The 16,631-nt window shown below is 38.1% G+C and overlaps 1 long non-coding RNA gene across 1 annotated transcript; it reads left to right on the top strand.

Moving 5' to 3' along the window:
* Window positions 1-2,042: 2,042 nt before the first annotated feature.
* On the top strand, window positions 2,043-14,577 carry LOC140181557 (uncharacterized). Its single transcript, XR_011876344.1, has 5 exons — window positions 2,043-2,319; window positions 2,480-3,560; window positions 3,658-3,712; window positions 3,812-3,943; window positions 14,287-14,577. It is a non-coding gene; the product is annotated as an uncharacterized lncRNA (long non-coding RNA).
* Window positions 14,578-16,631: the final 2,054 nt, after the last annotated feature.

Genomic DNA, 16,631 nt, shown 5'->3' on the forward strand with positions numbered 1-16,631 from the left:
TATATATATATTTTTTTTTTATAATTATTTCGCCTACAATATAAACAACATAAATGAACGAGGACGGGTCAGGTTTTCCTTAGGCTAGGTCTCAAGATTCATGTCTAAGACTTACAATATTTATTTTATAATATTGTATAATCTACCCTTGCATTTTTCATTGAACTTCTTTTTCTCTAATGTACTCATCCTAATTACTTCTTTTATAATAACGTCTGTTGTGTATGTATATAAATAAGCGAAGCTTGCATTGCAAGCTACTATTATTATTATTATTATTATTATTAATGTTAAAAGATTATTAAAATTTTATTATTTTTAGGTATTACTTAGTCATTAATATTTAAAAATATAAAAATATTATTGAATTATTAGACTAAAAAATTTAAGCAAAAAAACTGAATTAATAATTAAATAATAACAAAAAATAATAAATTTGGATGATACTCTAACATTTTCTTTATTATTATTATTATTATTATTATTATTATTATTATTATTATTATTATTATTATTATTATTATTATTATTATTACCTATATGCTATTCAGAGTTATAGATGAAGAGGTACAATAATATACTCACTAATATCCTATTATGACTGCGGTATATCGGGTTTGTTATCTAGGGTGTTACAAGAGACGAGAGAGGAAAGCGAAAGGGGAGGTTGTGAGAAGATGAGATCGATCAGAGTAGCAAATTGCAAGGCAAAGAGGTAGTGAAAAATGGAGTGGTGACATTTTGGCAAGGCTGAGAAGTGACTGAGAGTGATGGAAATTGGTGATAATAAAGCCACGAGAACTGAGGAAAATTGTTTTGGCCATTAACTTAGTGACACAAAAGTGGCTTCTTTTACGCGAGATATAGATTTGGCAGGCTTTTAGTTTGGTGGGTTCAAAGTCTTCATAAGTTCATATGACCATTTTTCTTGTTCTGTTTAGCGAATCAACCCTGGTTCGATCTGTTTTGACACTCTTAAATGACTACTATGTTCAAATTTCTATTATGTTTAAAATATAATATAGTACAAATGACAGAGAGATAAACGGGATAAGATAATGATGACACAACATTCTTGAATGTCATACCTCGTGACTTGAATAATATACAAAGTGGTTAGTTAGGGGTTTTGTTTTTATTCAAGTTTGTGAGATAGGTTAGCGTGTGTATATATAATGGTGAAGTGTGAGAGTGAATGTTCACCATGACACTTCAGCGTATTAATATTCAGCATATGTTAGCTTTATCCTTAGCCTGTTCCTTTTTCTAAGAATTGAAAAACTGTTATCTCCTTTCTGTATTAAAACCCACAAACAAATTATAATAAATAAAGTATATGTGAAGCCTTCAACTGCTGTAAAAATAGTACTAGATAACTTGCTTAATTATCAATTAATTGCAATATTTAAACGTATATACTTATAGTAGATTTTGTTGTTCCAACTTATGGACTAATGTTATATATATATCATCGATTAAGACTCCAAGACCATTTTTTAAAAATAAGTAAGGTTACACGTTTTTTTATATTAGTCAATATTTTTTTTCAACACCTGATTTTTATATTATTAAAATTGGAATGTAAAATTTAGAATATACTACTTATTAATATTTAGAGTATTCACTAAGTATTGGCTAAAAATAATAAATTTTATTTTTCATATAACATTATTTTTCAAAATTTTATATCTCAATAAATCATCCATATATGAATTACATTATAAAAAATCTGACTAGCTATTTTAAATTAATTAACTCAAACTTAGAAAGAAAAAAATGCTTCTAATAATAATCAAAATTGATACCTAATTAAAAGTTCAAAGTATATATTCTTTCAAGCATAAAATCGTTTTCTCACCCCCTGTCTAGTTTTATTTTAGACAATTCGCATCTTATTGATTGGAAAATGACAACCTTTTTTCTATCCTTCCTTTCCGTTAGACACATGGACCTTTTTGTGAAATTCTCTGACAAGTCTTGATAAGATTTAATGACATGTCACGTTGGGCTCTATGAAACGGCACTACTTCTCCTCCATGAACGATAACCATTCGATTAGGACACTTAAACCTCTATAGAATCATCAAAACGACATCGTGAATGGGAGTGAAATGAAAGGTCTCTCATGATAAACTCCAAAGAACCCTCACTCCATTCTTTGAATTACAGAAAACCCTAATGAATTGACATTTTTTCCTCCAAAATATTGCTGATGAAGAGCTTTAGTGAGGTGGTCATGACGATACTATAAGGAAGGAATAGAGCAACTAACGGAGGTTTTTATGGAGTAGCAATGGTGTGTCTATCGCTTTCATCGAGGTAACTTTTGTTTAATCTTTTTTGAACTGCGTCCAATGGTCTTATTTTTGTCTTTTTTGGATCCTTCTTTAATCACTTTAATAGAAAATGCTATTTTAATATGTGATTATGTCGGTAATCAATTAATTAATTTTTTATTTGTTGAACTTTTTGCATGTAGATGTCTTTTGAAGTTATCCTTGTGTTTTACCATGGGAGCTAGTTTGAAAAGGACTTTAATGGGGTGTTGTGGCAATGTGCACAGATTTCCTCCATTATATATTAATATTGTCAATTTCAGAGATTTTGAGCTAATGTTTAAGGGACTAGCGTATGTTAGTTAAAAACAGATGTATTGGTATGACTCAAGAGCACCTAATTTGGAGGCTAGATTGCATGTTCTTAAGGGGGATAAAGAGACTAATGAAATGTGTGATAAGAAGATGGAAGATACGGAGACTGATTTGTGACCACAATATAAATAGGCCACAAGTTTTGAATGATATAGCATATGATGGAGTTAGGGTAAAAAATGATTTCTCCTTCTTTGACGGGTATGAAAGTGCAGAAGATGAGGCTTATGAACCTCCCCCTCCTGGATTTGAGTCTCATAATAGTAGTAGTGTTGAAGAAATTCCAACACCAAAGGAAACTACTAAGAAAAAGAGTATTAAGGAGAAGAGTAGTGAGGGGCCTAAGAAGAATGTAAGAACCGAGACTAATTAATCGTCTAAGTAAATAATTAATATTGTCCAAAATAGGATCCAAAAATTTAGAATGAGAATTTGAGGATTTAAATATGATTTTTAGACTTAGTAGATTTTTCTGAGTCAGAAAATGTATTTTCTGCGAAAACTCGAGTAAAATCGCGAACTGGCAGCCGAACCGGTCGAACCGGTTTAAGTCTGTTCGGTACTGTGCGAGAAAAATTAAAAACAATTGAAAACCTTAGGAAAATATTTAAAGGCGAAAACTGGACGTTAATTTTAAAGTTTTGGCCCAAAGTTGGGCAAAACGGGCTAAAAACGCTAACGAGTTGGACCGGGCCCAAGCCCAATATATATACTCTCATTAAAGGCCAATTCAGCACACAACACTCTCATAAACACAACACACACCAGCTGAAAGAAAAGAGGGAGAAGAAGCACTATTAATCATCATCTTGCCATGCTCATAACTTGAGCTACGGAGCTCCGATCACCGCACCGTTTACGGCCACGCGATCCTCGCGGAGAGCTCTACAAAACTCACCCAAGAAACTGGTAAAAAAATCACGAAATTTCTCTTAGTTCTTCCTTCCAAAATTTCAAATTTTTAGGGTTTTGTATTGAGTGAAATTTTGTAATTTTGGGTATTTAGGTACACTCTAGCACTTGATTCCTATTGGGTTTTGACCCAATCTACATTAGGTAAGGTGAGCATACTTGATCTCTTGTGGTTTTGTGTATATATGAAACCCTAGGTTTGATTTGTAGAATTTGTGTAATTTCTAGCTTGAATTGGTGTTGTGTAGAGTATATTGGTGACTTAAATTGCTTGAAAGTGGACTTGGTGGCTGGACTTGTTGATCTTGGTTGAGGATTTGGTGAATTAAAGCTTGTCGGAGTTCAATTTTGGGTTTTTGGCATATTGGAAATCGGCCAAGGTATGGTTTCAGTTTCCTCTACGTAATATATAATATTTCTGGACATTTAGGCTAGTGACCCATATGATAGGATTGAATTTAATTGGTTGTTGGAGTTGTTGTATGATGATTTGATGATTTGGGTTGTTGATGAATTGAATTGTTGATGTTGATAGTATGGTATTGGAGATTGAGATTGAATTTGATTATGATGATTGTTAGTAATGGTGGAATGATATTTGATAAATGTGTTGGTTGAAAAATGAATCTATTGTTATGTATTTGAGAATGGGATTGATGATTGTATAAGGTGGAGTGGTGAATTGAGGTATGAAAAGTGTGAAATCTGATGTGTTTTGGGAGTTAATGAGATGGTGGTTTAGTGTTGGTTGTGAAACTGGAAAATTGAGAACTTGCGAAATTTTGGTAAAAACGAATTTTTGGTGAACTTTGACGGATCATAACTTGAGCCTCAGTATTCAAAATTTGTTGGAATTTGCTTTAAATTAGAGTTCATTGAAAAATATTTAAATGGATATAAAGTTGTAAGAAATAGATTTTTGTAGTGAAAGTTGTGATCATTCAAAGTTTGGTGTCAAAATTTGAATTATGTGAATGCTGCAGAATTTGTGATTTCTTGTTTTTGTGCGCACGCACACCCCTGTGAGTTTTTGAACCTGTGCGTACGCACAGTCTTGTGCGTACGCACACACAGGGGAAGGCTTACTGATGGGAGCGCTAGCACGCCCTGTGCACACACAAAACCAATGAAGTTTGGCAAGCTGTGCGAACGCACAAGTTGGAAGGTGCATTCTGATGAGGGCATTCGCACGCCTTGTGCGAACGAAAATAATTGGAAAATTTTACACCTGTGCGTACCCACACCTCTATGCGTACGCACACATTTTGAAAATCCTGCTGGGCGTGCGCATGCACATGCCTTGTTTTTCAACTAAATTTTTGTTTTTAACTGTTTCACCTTCCCAACAAGCTTGTAACCTTCTGTGACACCTATTTAAGACTCTTTGGCTTATTTTCAGGTATCAACACATGGAAAAAAGTCCTAGGAGATTTTATTTGGTTATACCTTGAATAGTTAGAGAATGGAGGCTTAGGTTTCTGGTATACTGAGGATGGGTTTGGTGGAGTGAAAAGGGAGAAAGATACATGAATTGAGAACTGATGAACTAATGAGTTCGGAAAGGAAATTGTGAATTGACAGTGGTTGAGATGAGTTGAGAACTCGGAGTTGGAAATGATGAATTATTGATATAATAAAATAATAAAAATTTCAAAACCACTAATGTAACACTTTTAGATTGAGATTGTTGAGACGCTATGCGTCCGGCAGGAATGGCGGTTGGATCCCGCCTGTCGAGGTAGCAGCGGCGGCGTAAGGGAAGTGGTTCGTCCTGCTTGCGTTGAGATGTGAGGTTCATGGCAAGAGTATCTCGCTCGCATCCCTTCGGATCACTAGAGTGTGCAGGCACAAAATCCTGGACGGTGTTCCGAGAACTATATCTCGAGGGTTCCCATTATGATTCTGAAGGGCGACATCTCCATGGAGATGTGTCGGGTTGGCAGCTGAACCGACAATGTGATATCACAGCCAGTAGGACAGGCATTCATCATGTGCATCTTCTATCTTTTTGTTTGCTTTGCCGACTTGTAAGTGTTTGCCTAATTGTATAACATGCCTAATTGCCTATTTGAATTACTTGCCATATATGTCTATACTTGTGTTTTACTTGCATTGTAATAATTGTGTATTTCTACTGGGATTGAGGAGGTTCGGAAGGCGGCGGCGATGGGATCGCATGGAGGATAGGTTGGTAAAGGCTGTGGTACAGCGGAGAACCATTAGATTAGAAAATCCTTTAAGTTAGAATACCCCTTTATCATGTTATGGTTTAAATTATTCTTTAATGTTTTAGTTATGCTTTAAGATAAATCTTGTTATGGATATGAAGTAATAGGATTGCCTCTGGCGTCTCGGAGTCTTATGTCTTACATCATTGGGCACTGTTACCATACTGAGAACCTCCGGTTCTCATACCATATTCTGTTGTTGTTTTTCATATGCAAGTCACAACCCACCTCGGTGAGTTGCTTCGATGGAGACAGAGCGGAGGATCCCGGATATATTTTGGAGCCTTTTTGCTTTTCTTGTTCTTATCTCTCATCTTTTGTATGTACTTTTTCCTAGAGGCTTACTTTGAGAGAAAAACTTGTATAAGATGTTTTTAACTTTCAGAATTTCGTATCGTCTGTATATAGCTAGCCGGCTTAAACTCCACGAGCCGTGGCTAGATGTTTATACTATTATACTCTTCTATTTTGTTATATTATATCTATATCCTGCGCGTTAAGTTTGTAGCTTTGTGTGTATGTTTTGCGCTTTTCAAATCCTGTTTTTGAGCTGTATCTTTCATCGGGCTTCTAAAATATATTACTTCTTCTATATGTATTATATGTATAAGCTTTAGACTTGTCGTACCTTTTGATTAACCTTTGCTTTACGATGTGAGGTAAGGCTTAGGATAATTAGGGTGTTACATTTAGTGGTATGAGAGCGGTTCGTCCTCGTGAGCCTGAGGGATGGACCGATTATGCTTCAATTCACACTCTATGTCTCTTCTTTGATGCTATTAGGTTATCTATTTGATATATGCATAGCATGCTTGTTTGTGAGTGCCTTTCTGGGATAATTGAAGCACTAGGCTTTTAATATTGAGACTGATCACCTTGATATCGATTGTTTGGTGTAGACAGGAACCTTAATGGCCACTCACGGATGAGGTCGTACGCGTTCACGAGCAGAGAGTAGAAATGAGCAATTGGCCGATAACCATGCCGAATTCATGGTGGCAATAGCTAACCTTGCGAATACCATGGAGGCTAATGCTGCTGCGACCCTGCAAGTTGTGCAGTGGTTGGGCCAACCAGCTGGGAACGGAAACGGAGATGGAAACAGCAATGATAATGAGGAAGGAAATGGTGATAACATGGGAGGTGCTCCGATGACCTTGGCTACTTTTCTCAAGGTTCATCTACCAAGTTTTAGAGGTTCAACCAACCCTACAGAAGCAGATAATTGGATCCAGGCCATGGAGCGTGCCTTACAAGCACAGAATATTTCGAATAATCAGTATGTGGAGTTTGCTACGTATCAGCTTTTGGGAGAAGCTCAGCACTGGTGGCAAGGAGAATGCCGCTTGCTATAGCTTCAGAATGTTGACATCCCTTGGGATGTGTTCCAGACGGCTTTCTATAAGAAGTACTTTCCTGAATCTGCAAGGGAAGCGAAGGAGATAGAACTTATGCAGCTTAAGCAAGGTTCCTTGTCTGTGGCAGAATATACTAACCAATTTGAGGAGCTTTTCAGGTTCTCTAGGGTGTGTCAGGGTGCCCCGGAGACCTACGAAAGCTGGAAGTGTATCAAGTATCAAAGGGGATTGAAGGATAACATTATGACTGCTATGGCTCCTTTGGAGATTCATATTTTCTCCGATCTGGTGAGCAAGGCGAGAATTGTTGAGGAATATGCAAAGACGGTAGCCTCGTCAAAGGACACTCATGGAGGAAACACTAGTCGGGGACGTGGCAAGTACTTTCAGCCAAGAGGTCAGAATTTTAAGAAAGGAGGACATGCGCCTCAAGGTCAAGGAGGCTTCAGAAAGAACACTTATGATCAGTACCAGTGTGGCAAAGGGAGGGGAAATCAGAGTAATATTTCTCTGGATTTAATTTGTGATCGTTGTGGATGTTTTCATCCATATGACTCTTGCAAGATTGGTATAGGTGGTTGTTTCAATTGTAGTTTGCCTGGTCATATTGTGAGAGATTACAATCATGGAAAGAACCCGAATGCGGGTCAGAGTCAACACCAAGGGTGAGTATTTGCTGTGAACGCCAAAGATGCTGCTAAGGTGGATCCTCTGATGAGAGGTAACTATTTAATTGGTGATAAAACCTTAGTTGCATTGTATGATACTGGAGCTTCGCATTTGTTTATTTCGTTTGCTAAAGTTGAGGAACTAGGCTTGAAAGTGTCAGAATTAGCGTTTGAATTGCATGTACATACTCCGCATCAGACGGTTATGACTAGGTCAGGTTGTAGACAAGTAGGTTTCAAGTTTGAGGGTAGAGACTTTGTGCATAATCTGATTTTCTTACCAATGGTTGGGTTGAAAATGATACTGGGGTTTGATTGGTTGTCGAAGAACCGGGTTTTGTTGGATTACTTTGAGCGATCAATTCAATTTATTTCGGAAGGAGAGAATGGAGCAGTTGTAGCTGAGGGTTATTACCTGAACTCTGTAATGGTGCACTGTAGTGGGGAAGAGTTTCAGGGTTATATCTTGTTGGCTGCTAATGCTTTGGGTGACACCCAAAACTTAGATTAGATTTTGGTAGTTAGAGACTTTCCAAAAGTATTTCCGGAAGATATTCCTGAGTTTCCTCCTCAACGGAAGATTGAATTTGTGATTGAATTGGTACCGGGAGCCGGACCAGTGTCGATTGCACCGTATCGAATGGCTCCGATAGAGCTGGCTGAACTAAAGACTCAGTTGGAAGAGCTTCTGAATAAGAGGTTCATTCGACCGAGTGTATCTTCGTGGGGAGCGCCAGTTTATTGGTAAAGAAGAAGGACAGAGGAATGCGACTTTGTGTGGATTATCGACAGCTGAACAAAGTGACTGTGAAGAACATGTACCCACTACCAAGGATAGATGACTTGGTGGATCAACTGCAAGGAACTGGAGTGTTTTCTAAGATTGACTTAAGATCCGGTTATCATCAGATAAAGGTGAAGGAGGATGACATTCTGAAAATTGCGTTTAGGACACACTATGGACACTAAGAGTTTGCGGTGTTGTCCTTTGGGTTGACGAATGCACCTGCTGTATTCATGGATTACATGAACAGAGTATTTTGTCCCTTTTTAGACAAATTCATGGTGGTTTTCAAAGATGACATCTTAGTTTATTCTAAGACGGTGAAGGAGCATGAGGAACACTTGAGAATTGCGTTGCAAATCCTGAAAGAGCGGAAATTGTATGCTAAGTTGTTCAAGTGTGAGTTCTGGAAGGAGGAAGTAAAGTTCCTAGGTCACGTGGTGAGCAAAGAAGGAATAGCGGTGGATCTTTCGAAAGTAGAGGCGGTGATGGAATGGGAAAGACCAACGACGGTGACGGAAGTCAGAAGTTTTTTGGGCTTAGCCGGGTATTACCGGAGATTTATTGAAGGATTTTTTCAGATTGCACTTCAGATGACTAAGTTACAAGGAAGGAGGTGCCGTTTGTGTGGATGTTAGAGTGTGAAGAAAGTTTTCAGACCTTGAAACAAAATTTAACTTCAGCACCTGTTTTGATTTTATCGGGACCGCACAAACCGTTTGAAGTGTATTGTGATGCGTCACTGAAGGGTTTGGGTTGCGTGTTGATGCAACACCGGAATGTGGTGGCATACGCATCGTGTCAGCTGAGACCACATGAGGTAAATTACCCAACTCAGGACTTGGAATTAGCAGCGATTGTGTTTGCATTAAAGATTTGGAGACACCACTTGTATGGAGTGAGGTTTAGCGTCTTTTTTGATCATAAGAGTCTCAAGTACATCTTTGATCAGAAAGAGCTTAATATGCGTCAGAGGAGATGGATGGAGTTGCTAAAAGATTATGATTTTGAACTAAGTTATCACCCTGGAAAGGCAAATGTGGTGGCAAACGCATTGAATAAGAAGTCTTTAATAATAGCTTGGATGAGAATCAAGGAAGAGGAGTTAGTGGATCTTAAGCTGGATATTGGTGAAGTTACTGGAAGAGCTTGTTTGAATCAGTTGCAGATTTCAAGTACGTTTAAATCAGAGATATAGAGGGGTCAGCAAAATGAGCAAAAGCTTCAGTAATTATTTCAACCGGTTGGCAAGAAGAGGCATGGAGAGTTTACTAAGGATGATGAAGGGTTGTGGAGATATAATGGGAGAACTTGTATACCGGATGTCGGGGGTTTGAGACAAGACTTGTTGTCAGAAGCTCACAACAGTGGGTTTTCTATTCATCTCGGAAGTACGAAGATGTACTATGACTTAAAGAAGATATTCTGGTGGCCTGAGATGAAAAATGATGTAGCTACAGTTGTATCCAAGTGTTTGACGTGCCAGAAAGTGAAGATAGAGCATCAGAAACCGTCAGGAATGTTACAACCACTTGAGATTCCTCAGTGGAAGTGGGAAGGAATTGCGATGGACTTTGTGACCGGTTTACCATGGACTAGGTTGGGATCTGATGCGGTTTGGGTGATCGTGGATTGCTTAATCAAATCCACTTATTTTCTGCCTATCCGAGTAAATTATTCTATGGAGGAGTTGGCGAGATTGTACATCAAAAAAATTGTAAGGTTGCACGGTGTGCCATCAAGCATAGTGTCGGACCGTGATCCCCGATTCACATCAAAGTTTTGGGGAGCTTTCCAAAAAGCTTTCTGTACGAGGCTATATCTCAGCACTGCATATCATCCATAAACGGATGGACAATCAGAAAGGACTATTCAGACGTTGGAAGATATGCTGAGAGCATGTGTTTTGGATCAACCCGGGAGTTGGGACCATTACATGCCATTGGTGGAGTTTGCTACAACAATAGCTTTCATGCGAGCATTGGAATGGCTCCGTATGAGGCCCTGTATGGATGGAAGTGCCAATCTCCACTTTGTTGGTATGAGTCGGGTGAAGTAAGTGTTTTAGGCCCTGATGTGGTAACAGAGACTACTGAGAAGATTAAGAAGATTCAGGAGAGGATTCTAACGGCACAGAGTCAACAGAAAAGCTATGCAGATTAGAGAAGGAAACCATTAGAATTTGAAGTGGGAGAGCATGTATTTTTGAGGGTTACACTGACAACTGGGATCGGAAGAGCGATTAAAACAAAGAAGTTGAATCCGAGGTATATAGGACCATTTGAGATTCTGAGGCAATTCGGGCCAGTGGCATATCAAGTAGCTTTGCCGCCTCACTTGTCTAACTTGCCTGACGTATTCCACGTGTCACAACTCCGTAAGTACACATCGAACGCAGCTCATGTGTTAGAGCCTGAGTTGGTTGAGTTGAGGGAGAACTTCACATTTCAAGTAACACTAGTGAGAATCGATGACACTAGTGTGAAGAAACTGCGAGGAAAAGAAGTTTCATTGGTTAAAGTTGCTTGGAAAAGGGCTGGAGTAAAAGAGCATACTTGGGAATTGGAGTCCGAGATGCGGAAGGATTATCCCGAGCTATTCTCAGGTAATTATTAAATTTTGAGGACAAAATTTCTTATTTGGTGGGGAGAATGTAAGAACCGAGACTAATTAATCGTCTAAGTAAATAATTAATATTGCCCAAAATAGGATCCAAAAATTTAGAAATAGAATTTGAGGATTTAAATATGATTTTTGGACTCAGTAGAATTTTCTGAGTCAGAAAATATATTTTCTACAAAAAATCGAGTAAAACTGCGAATTGGCAGCCGAACCGGTCAAACCGGTTTAAGTCTGTCCGGTACTGTGCGAGAAAAATTAAAAACAGTTGAAAACCTTAGGAAAATATTTAAAGTAAAAAACCGGGCGTTAATTTTAAAGGTTTGGCCCAAAGTTATGCCAAACGGGCTAAAAACGCTAACGGGTTGGACCGGGCCCAAGTTGGGCCCAAGCCCAACATATATATACTCTCATTAAAGGCAATTCAGCACACAACACTCTCATAAACACAACACACACCAGCTGAAAGAAAAGAGGGAGAAGAAGCACTATTCATCATCATCTTCCCAAGTTCATAACTTGAGCTACAGAGCTTCGATCGCCGTACCGTTTGCGGCCACGCGATCCTCACGGAGAGCTCTACAAAACCCATCCAAGAAACTGGTAGGAAAATCACGAAATCCCTCCCAGTTATTCCTTCCAAAATTTCGAATTTTTAAAGTTTTGTATTGAGTGAAATTTTGTGATTTTGGGTGTTTAAGTACACTCTAGCACTTGATTCCTATTGGGTTTTGACCCAATCCACATTGGGTAAGGTGAGCATACTTGATCTCTTGTGGTTTTATGTATATATGAAACCCTAGGTTTGATTTGTGGAATTTGTGTAATTTCTAGCTTGAATTGGTGTTGTGTGGAGTATGTTGGTGTCTTAAATTGCTTGAAAGTGGACTTGGTGGCTGGATTGTTGAGGATTTGGTGAATTGAAGCTTGTTAGAGTTTAATTTTGAATTTTTGGCATATTGAAAATCGTCCAAGGTATGGTTTCGGTTTCCTCTATGTAATATATAATATTTCTGGACACTTAGGCTAGTGATCCATAGGATAGGATTGAATTTAATTGGTTGTTGGAATTGTTGTATGATGATTTGATGATTTGGGTTATTGATGAATTGAAATGTTGATGTTGATAGTATGGTATTGGAGATTGAGATTGAATTTGATTATGATGATTGTTGGTAATGGTGGAATGATATTTGATAAATGTGTTGGTTGAAAAATGAATGTATTGTTATGTATTTGAGAATGGGGATTGCTGATTGTATAAGGTGGAGTGGTGAATTGAGGTATGAAAAGTGTGAAATCTGATGTGTTTTGGGAGTTAATGAGATGGTGGTTTAGTGTTGGTCGTGAAATTGGAAAATGGAGAACTTGTGAAATTTTGGTAAAAACGAATTTTTGGTGAACTTTGACGGATCATAACTTGAGCCTCAGTATTCAAAATTTGTTGAAATTAGAGTTCATTGAAAAACCTTTAAATGGATATAAAGTTTGTATGAAATGGATTTTTGTAGAGGAAGTTGATATCATTCAAAGTTTGGTGTCAAAATCTGAATTCTATGAATGCTGTAGAATTTGTGATTTTTGGTTTGTGTGCGCATGCACATCCTTGTGCGCACACACACCCCTGTGAGTTTTCGAACCTGTGCGCATGCATAGCCTTGTGCGTACGCACACACAGGGGTAGGCATACTGATGGGAGCGCTAGCACGCCCTGTGCGCACAAACAACCAACGAAGTTTGGCAAGCTGTGTGCACGCACACGTTGGAAGGTGCATTCTGTTGAGGGCGTTTGCACGCCTTGTGCGAACGAACATAATTGGAAAATTTTACACCTGTGCGTACGCACATCTCTATGCGTACGCACACATTTTGAAAATCCTCCTGGGCGTGCGCACACACACCACTGTGCGTACGCACATGCCCTGTTTTTCAACTAAATTCTTGTTTTTAAATGTTTCACCTTCCCAACAAGCTTGTAACCTTCTGTGACACCTATTTAAGACTCTTTGGCTTATTTTCGGGTATCAAAACATGGGAAAAGGTCCTAGGAGATTTAATTTGGTTATACCTTGAAAAGTTAGAGAACAGAGGCTTAGGTTTCTGGTTACTGAAGATGGGTTTGGTGGAGTGAGTAGGGAGAAAGATACATGAATTGAGAACTGATGAACTATTGAGTTCGAAAAGGAAATTATGAATTGATAGTGGTTGAGATGAGTCGAGGACTCATAGTTGGAAATGATGAATTATTTATATAATGAAATAATGAAATTTTCAAAACCACTGATGTAACACTTTTAGATTGAGATTTTTGAGACGCTATGCTCCCGGCAGGGACAACGGTTGGATCCCGCCTGTCGAGGTAGCGACGGCAGCGTAATGGCGGTGGTTCGTCCCGCTTGCGTTGAGATGTGAGGTCCGTGGCAAGAGTATCCCGCTCGCATCCCTTCGGATCACTAGAGTGTGCAGGCACAAAATTCTGGATGGTGTTCCGAGCACCATCTCTCGGGGGGTTCCCATTATGATTCCGAAGGGCGACATCTCCATGGAGATGTGTTGGGTTGGCAGTTGAACCGACAATGTGTTATCACAGCCAATAGGACAGACATTCATTATGTGCATCTTCTATCTGTTTGTTTGCTTTGCCAACTTGTAATTGCTTGCTTAATTGTATAACATGCCTAATTGCCTTTTTGAATTACTTACCATATATGTCTATACTTGTGTTTTAATTGCATTGTAATAATTGTGTATTTCTACTGGGATTGAGGAGGTTCGGAAGGCGGTGGCGATGAGATTGCATGGAGGATAGGTTGGTGAAGGCTGTGGGACAGCGGAGAACTGTTAGATTAGAAAATCCTTTAAGTTAGAATACCCCTTTATCATGTTATGGTTTAAATTATTCTTTAATGTTTTAGTTATGCTTTAAGATAAATCTTGTTATGGATATGAAGTGCTAGGATTGCCTCTGGCGTCCCGGAGTCTTATGTCTTACATCATTGGGCACTGTTACCATACTGAGAACCTCCGGTTCTCATACCATATTCTGTTGTTGTTTTTCATATGCAGGTCGCAACCCACCTCGGTGAGTTGCTTCGATGGAGACAGAGCGGAGGATCCCGGATATATTTTGGAGCCTTTTTGCTTTTTTTGTTCTTATCTCTCATCTTTTGTATGTACTTTTGCCTAGAGGCTTACTTTGAGAGAAAAACTTGTATAAGCTGTTTTTAACTTTTAGAATTTCGTATCGTCTGTATATAGCTAGCCGGCTTAAACTCCACGAGCCGTGGCTAGATGTTTATACTATTATACTCTTCTATTTTGTTATATTATATCTATATCCTGCGCGTTAAGTTTGTAGCCTTGTGTGTATATTTTGCGCTTTTCAAATCCTGTTTTTGAGCTGTATCTTTCATCGGGCTTCTAAAATATATTACTTCTTCTATATGTATTATATGTATAAGCTTTAGACTTGTCGTACCCTTTGATTAACCTTTGCTTTACGATGTGAGGTAAGGCTTAGGATAATTAGGGTGATACAAAGAACTCTAAAAAAAAGTTAGTGGGACTGCTAGAAAGAAAAAGATGGATCACAAATAGAAATGGATGTTGGAGGCATATCTCCTATGAAGAAAAAGAAAAAAAAAGTGTTAAAGAGGTATGTTGGAAGGATAAGGAGATATGTTCTTTCACAAAGTGATGTTGGAGTGGGCAAAAAAGATAGCCCAAATGGTAAAAGTGTGCCAAATGTAAAGGATTATGAGGGTGGTCTTGATTTGGGTGCAAGGCCGAAGCCCAATTTAGATCTAGTTATTGAAGAGGTAGGCTCAGGTATTGACAAGCGTTACAACTATGAATATGAGGCTTTTGACTCTCCAATTTCAATGAGGATTCTGAGTATGATGAAGTGCAATTTGAGTTGGGACAGATTTTTCCCACAATGGCAAGCAAGCTTTGAAGGACATATTTGAGTTTAAGGGCAAAGAGCTTTGATACTTGAAGAATGAACCAAAGAGAGTCAGAGTAAGATGTGCTGAGGAAGATTGTACAAAGTTGGTGTTCTGCTCTTGCAATAACCAAAGTCTATCCTATCAAATCAAGACTTTCTATGGAGATCATACATCTTAGAGGAACTTGAGCAGCAACATGGCAAATAGGGCTTGGGTGACAAGCGAACTGGTTAAAAGGATGTTGACCCAACCATTAATAACTCCTAAAGAGGCATTGGAGCACGTGAAACAAGATTACAATGTGCACGTCAATTATGAAATGGTAAGTAGATCTTCGAAGGCAGCAAGAGATTAGACCATAGGCAGTGAGAGAGAATAGTATGGAAAACTTCAAAACTATATACAAAAATTTCCTAGAAGTAAAAGGAATGATTAATGTCATTCCACAACCAAAAGGCTCTCCCTTATTCGATAGACTATATATTTCGATGGGTGCATGCAAGAAGGGCTTTAAAGCAAGCTGTCGCCCTTTAATTCATCTTGATGGTTATTTTCTGAAAGGATATTTTGGTGGTCATTTATTGTCTGCTATTGCACAGGACGCAAACAATCACTTATTTGTGATTGCATTTGCTGTAATTGAAGTAGAGAATACTGATGCTTGGAGGCAGTTTCTAATAATTCTGCAAGATGACATTGGACTTTGCACTTATCGCAAGAGGAAGTTTATGTCTGACTAATAAAAGATACATTAAAACTCAACTAATGTGTATTTGAATTATAAATAAAGTCTCTTTAACTAAGTTGGCTTTGTTATGCTTTATATGTTTGAAATTTGGTTTGGTTGTGAATAGGGATTGGCAATTGCTTTGCGAGATGTTATCCCAAATGCTCATCACAGGAATTGTGTGTTCGTGTGGAATTTCAAACTACATCTTACCGGCAAGTGTACCGGGTCGTACTAAGTAATAACTTACGGTGAGTGAGTATTGATCCCACGAGGATTAATGGACCAAGCAAGCGATGGTTGATTAGACGAGTTGAAATGAGAGTTTTAATTATCAAATAGTATAAAAAGCAATAAACCAAGGAGAGTGAATTATGAATTGTTGAGAAAATGTTATGAGAATGGAGTTAAGGCTTTGGAGATGTTTAAATGTTCGGATTAATATTCAATGTCAATTTTCTTGATCATGCACTGATTATGTTTATGGCAAATCCCAGGTGATTAAATTCCTATTCCTAGGCAATCCAATCTCCACTAATCTAACCGACAGTCAATTTCTTGATTACTCAATTACATTAGAGGGTTAAGTTCACTTACCTATTTATAAGCCACACAACCCTAAGAACCCAAAAGCATAATGCAGTTGTACGTTACGTACCACACTAAGTCCAGATAATTAGAAGTTAGGAGAAATTGGTTTCAAGCTATAATTCTAATGATATAGTTTTTCCAAGATT

The sequence above is a fragment of the Arachis hypogaea genome, chromosome 18, assembly GCF_003086295.3.
Source record: "Arachis hypogaea cultivar Tifrunner chromosome 18, arahy.Tifrunner.gnm2.J5K5, whole genome shotgun sequence".
Taxonomy (NCBI): domain Eukaryota; kingdom Viridiplantae; phylum Streptophyta; class Magnoliopsida; order Fabales; family Fabaceae; genus Arachis; species Arachis hypogaea.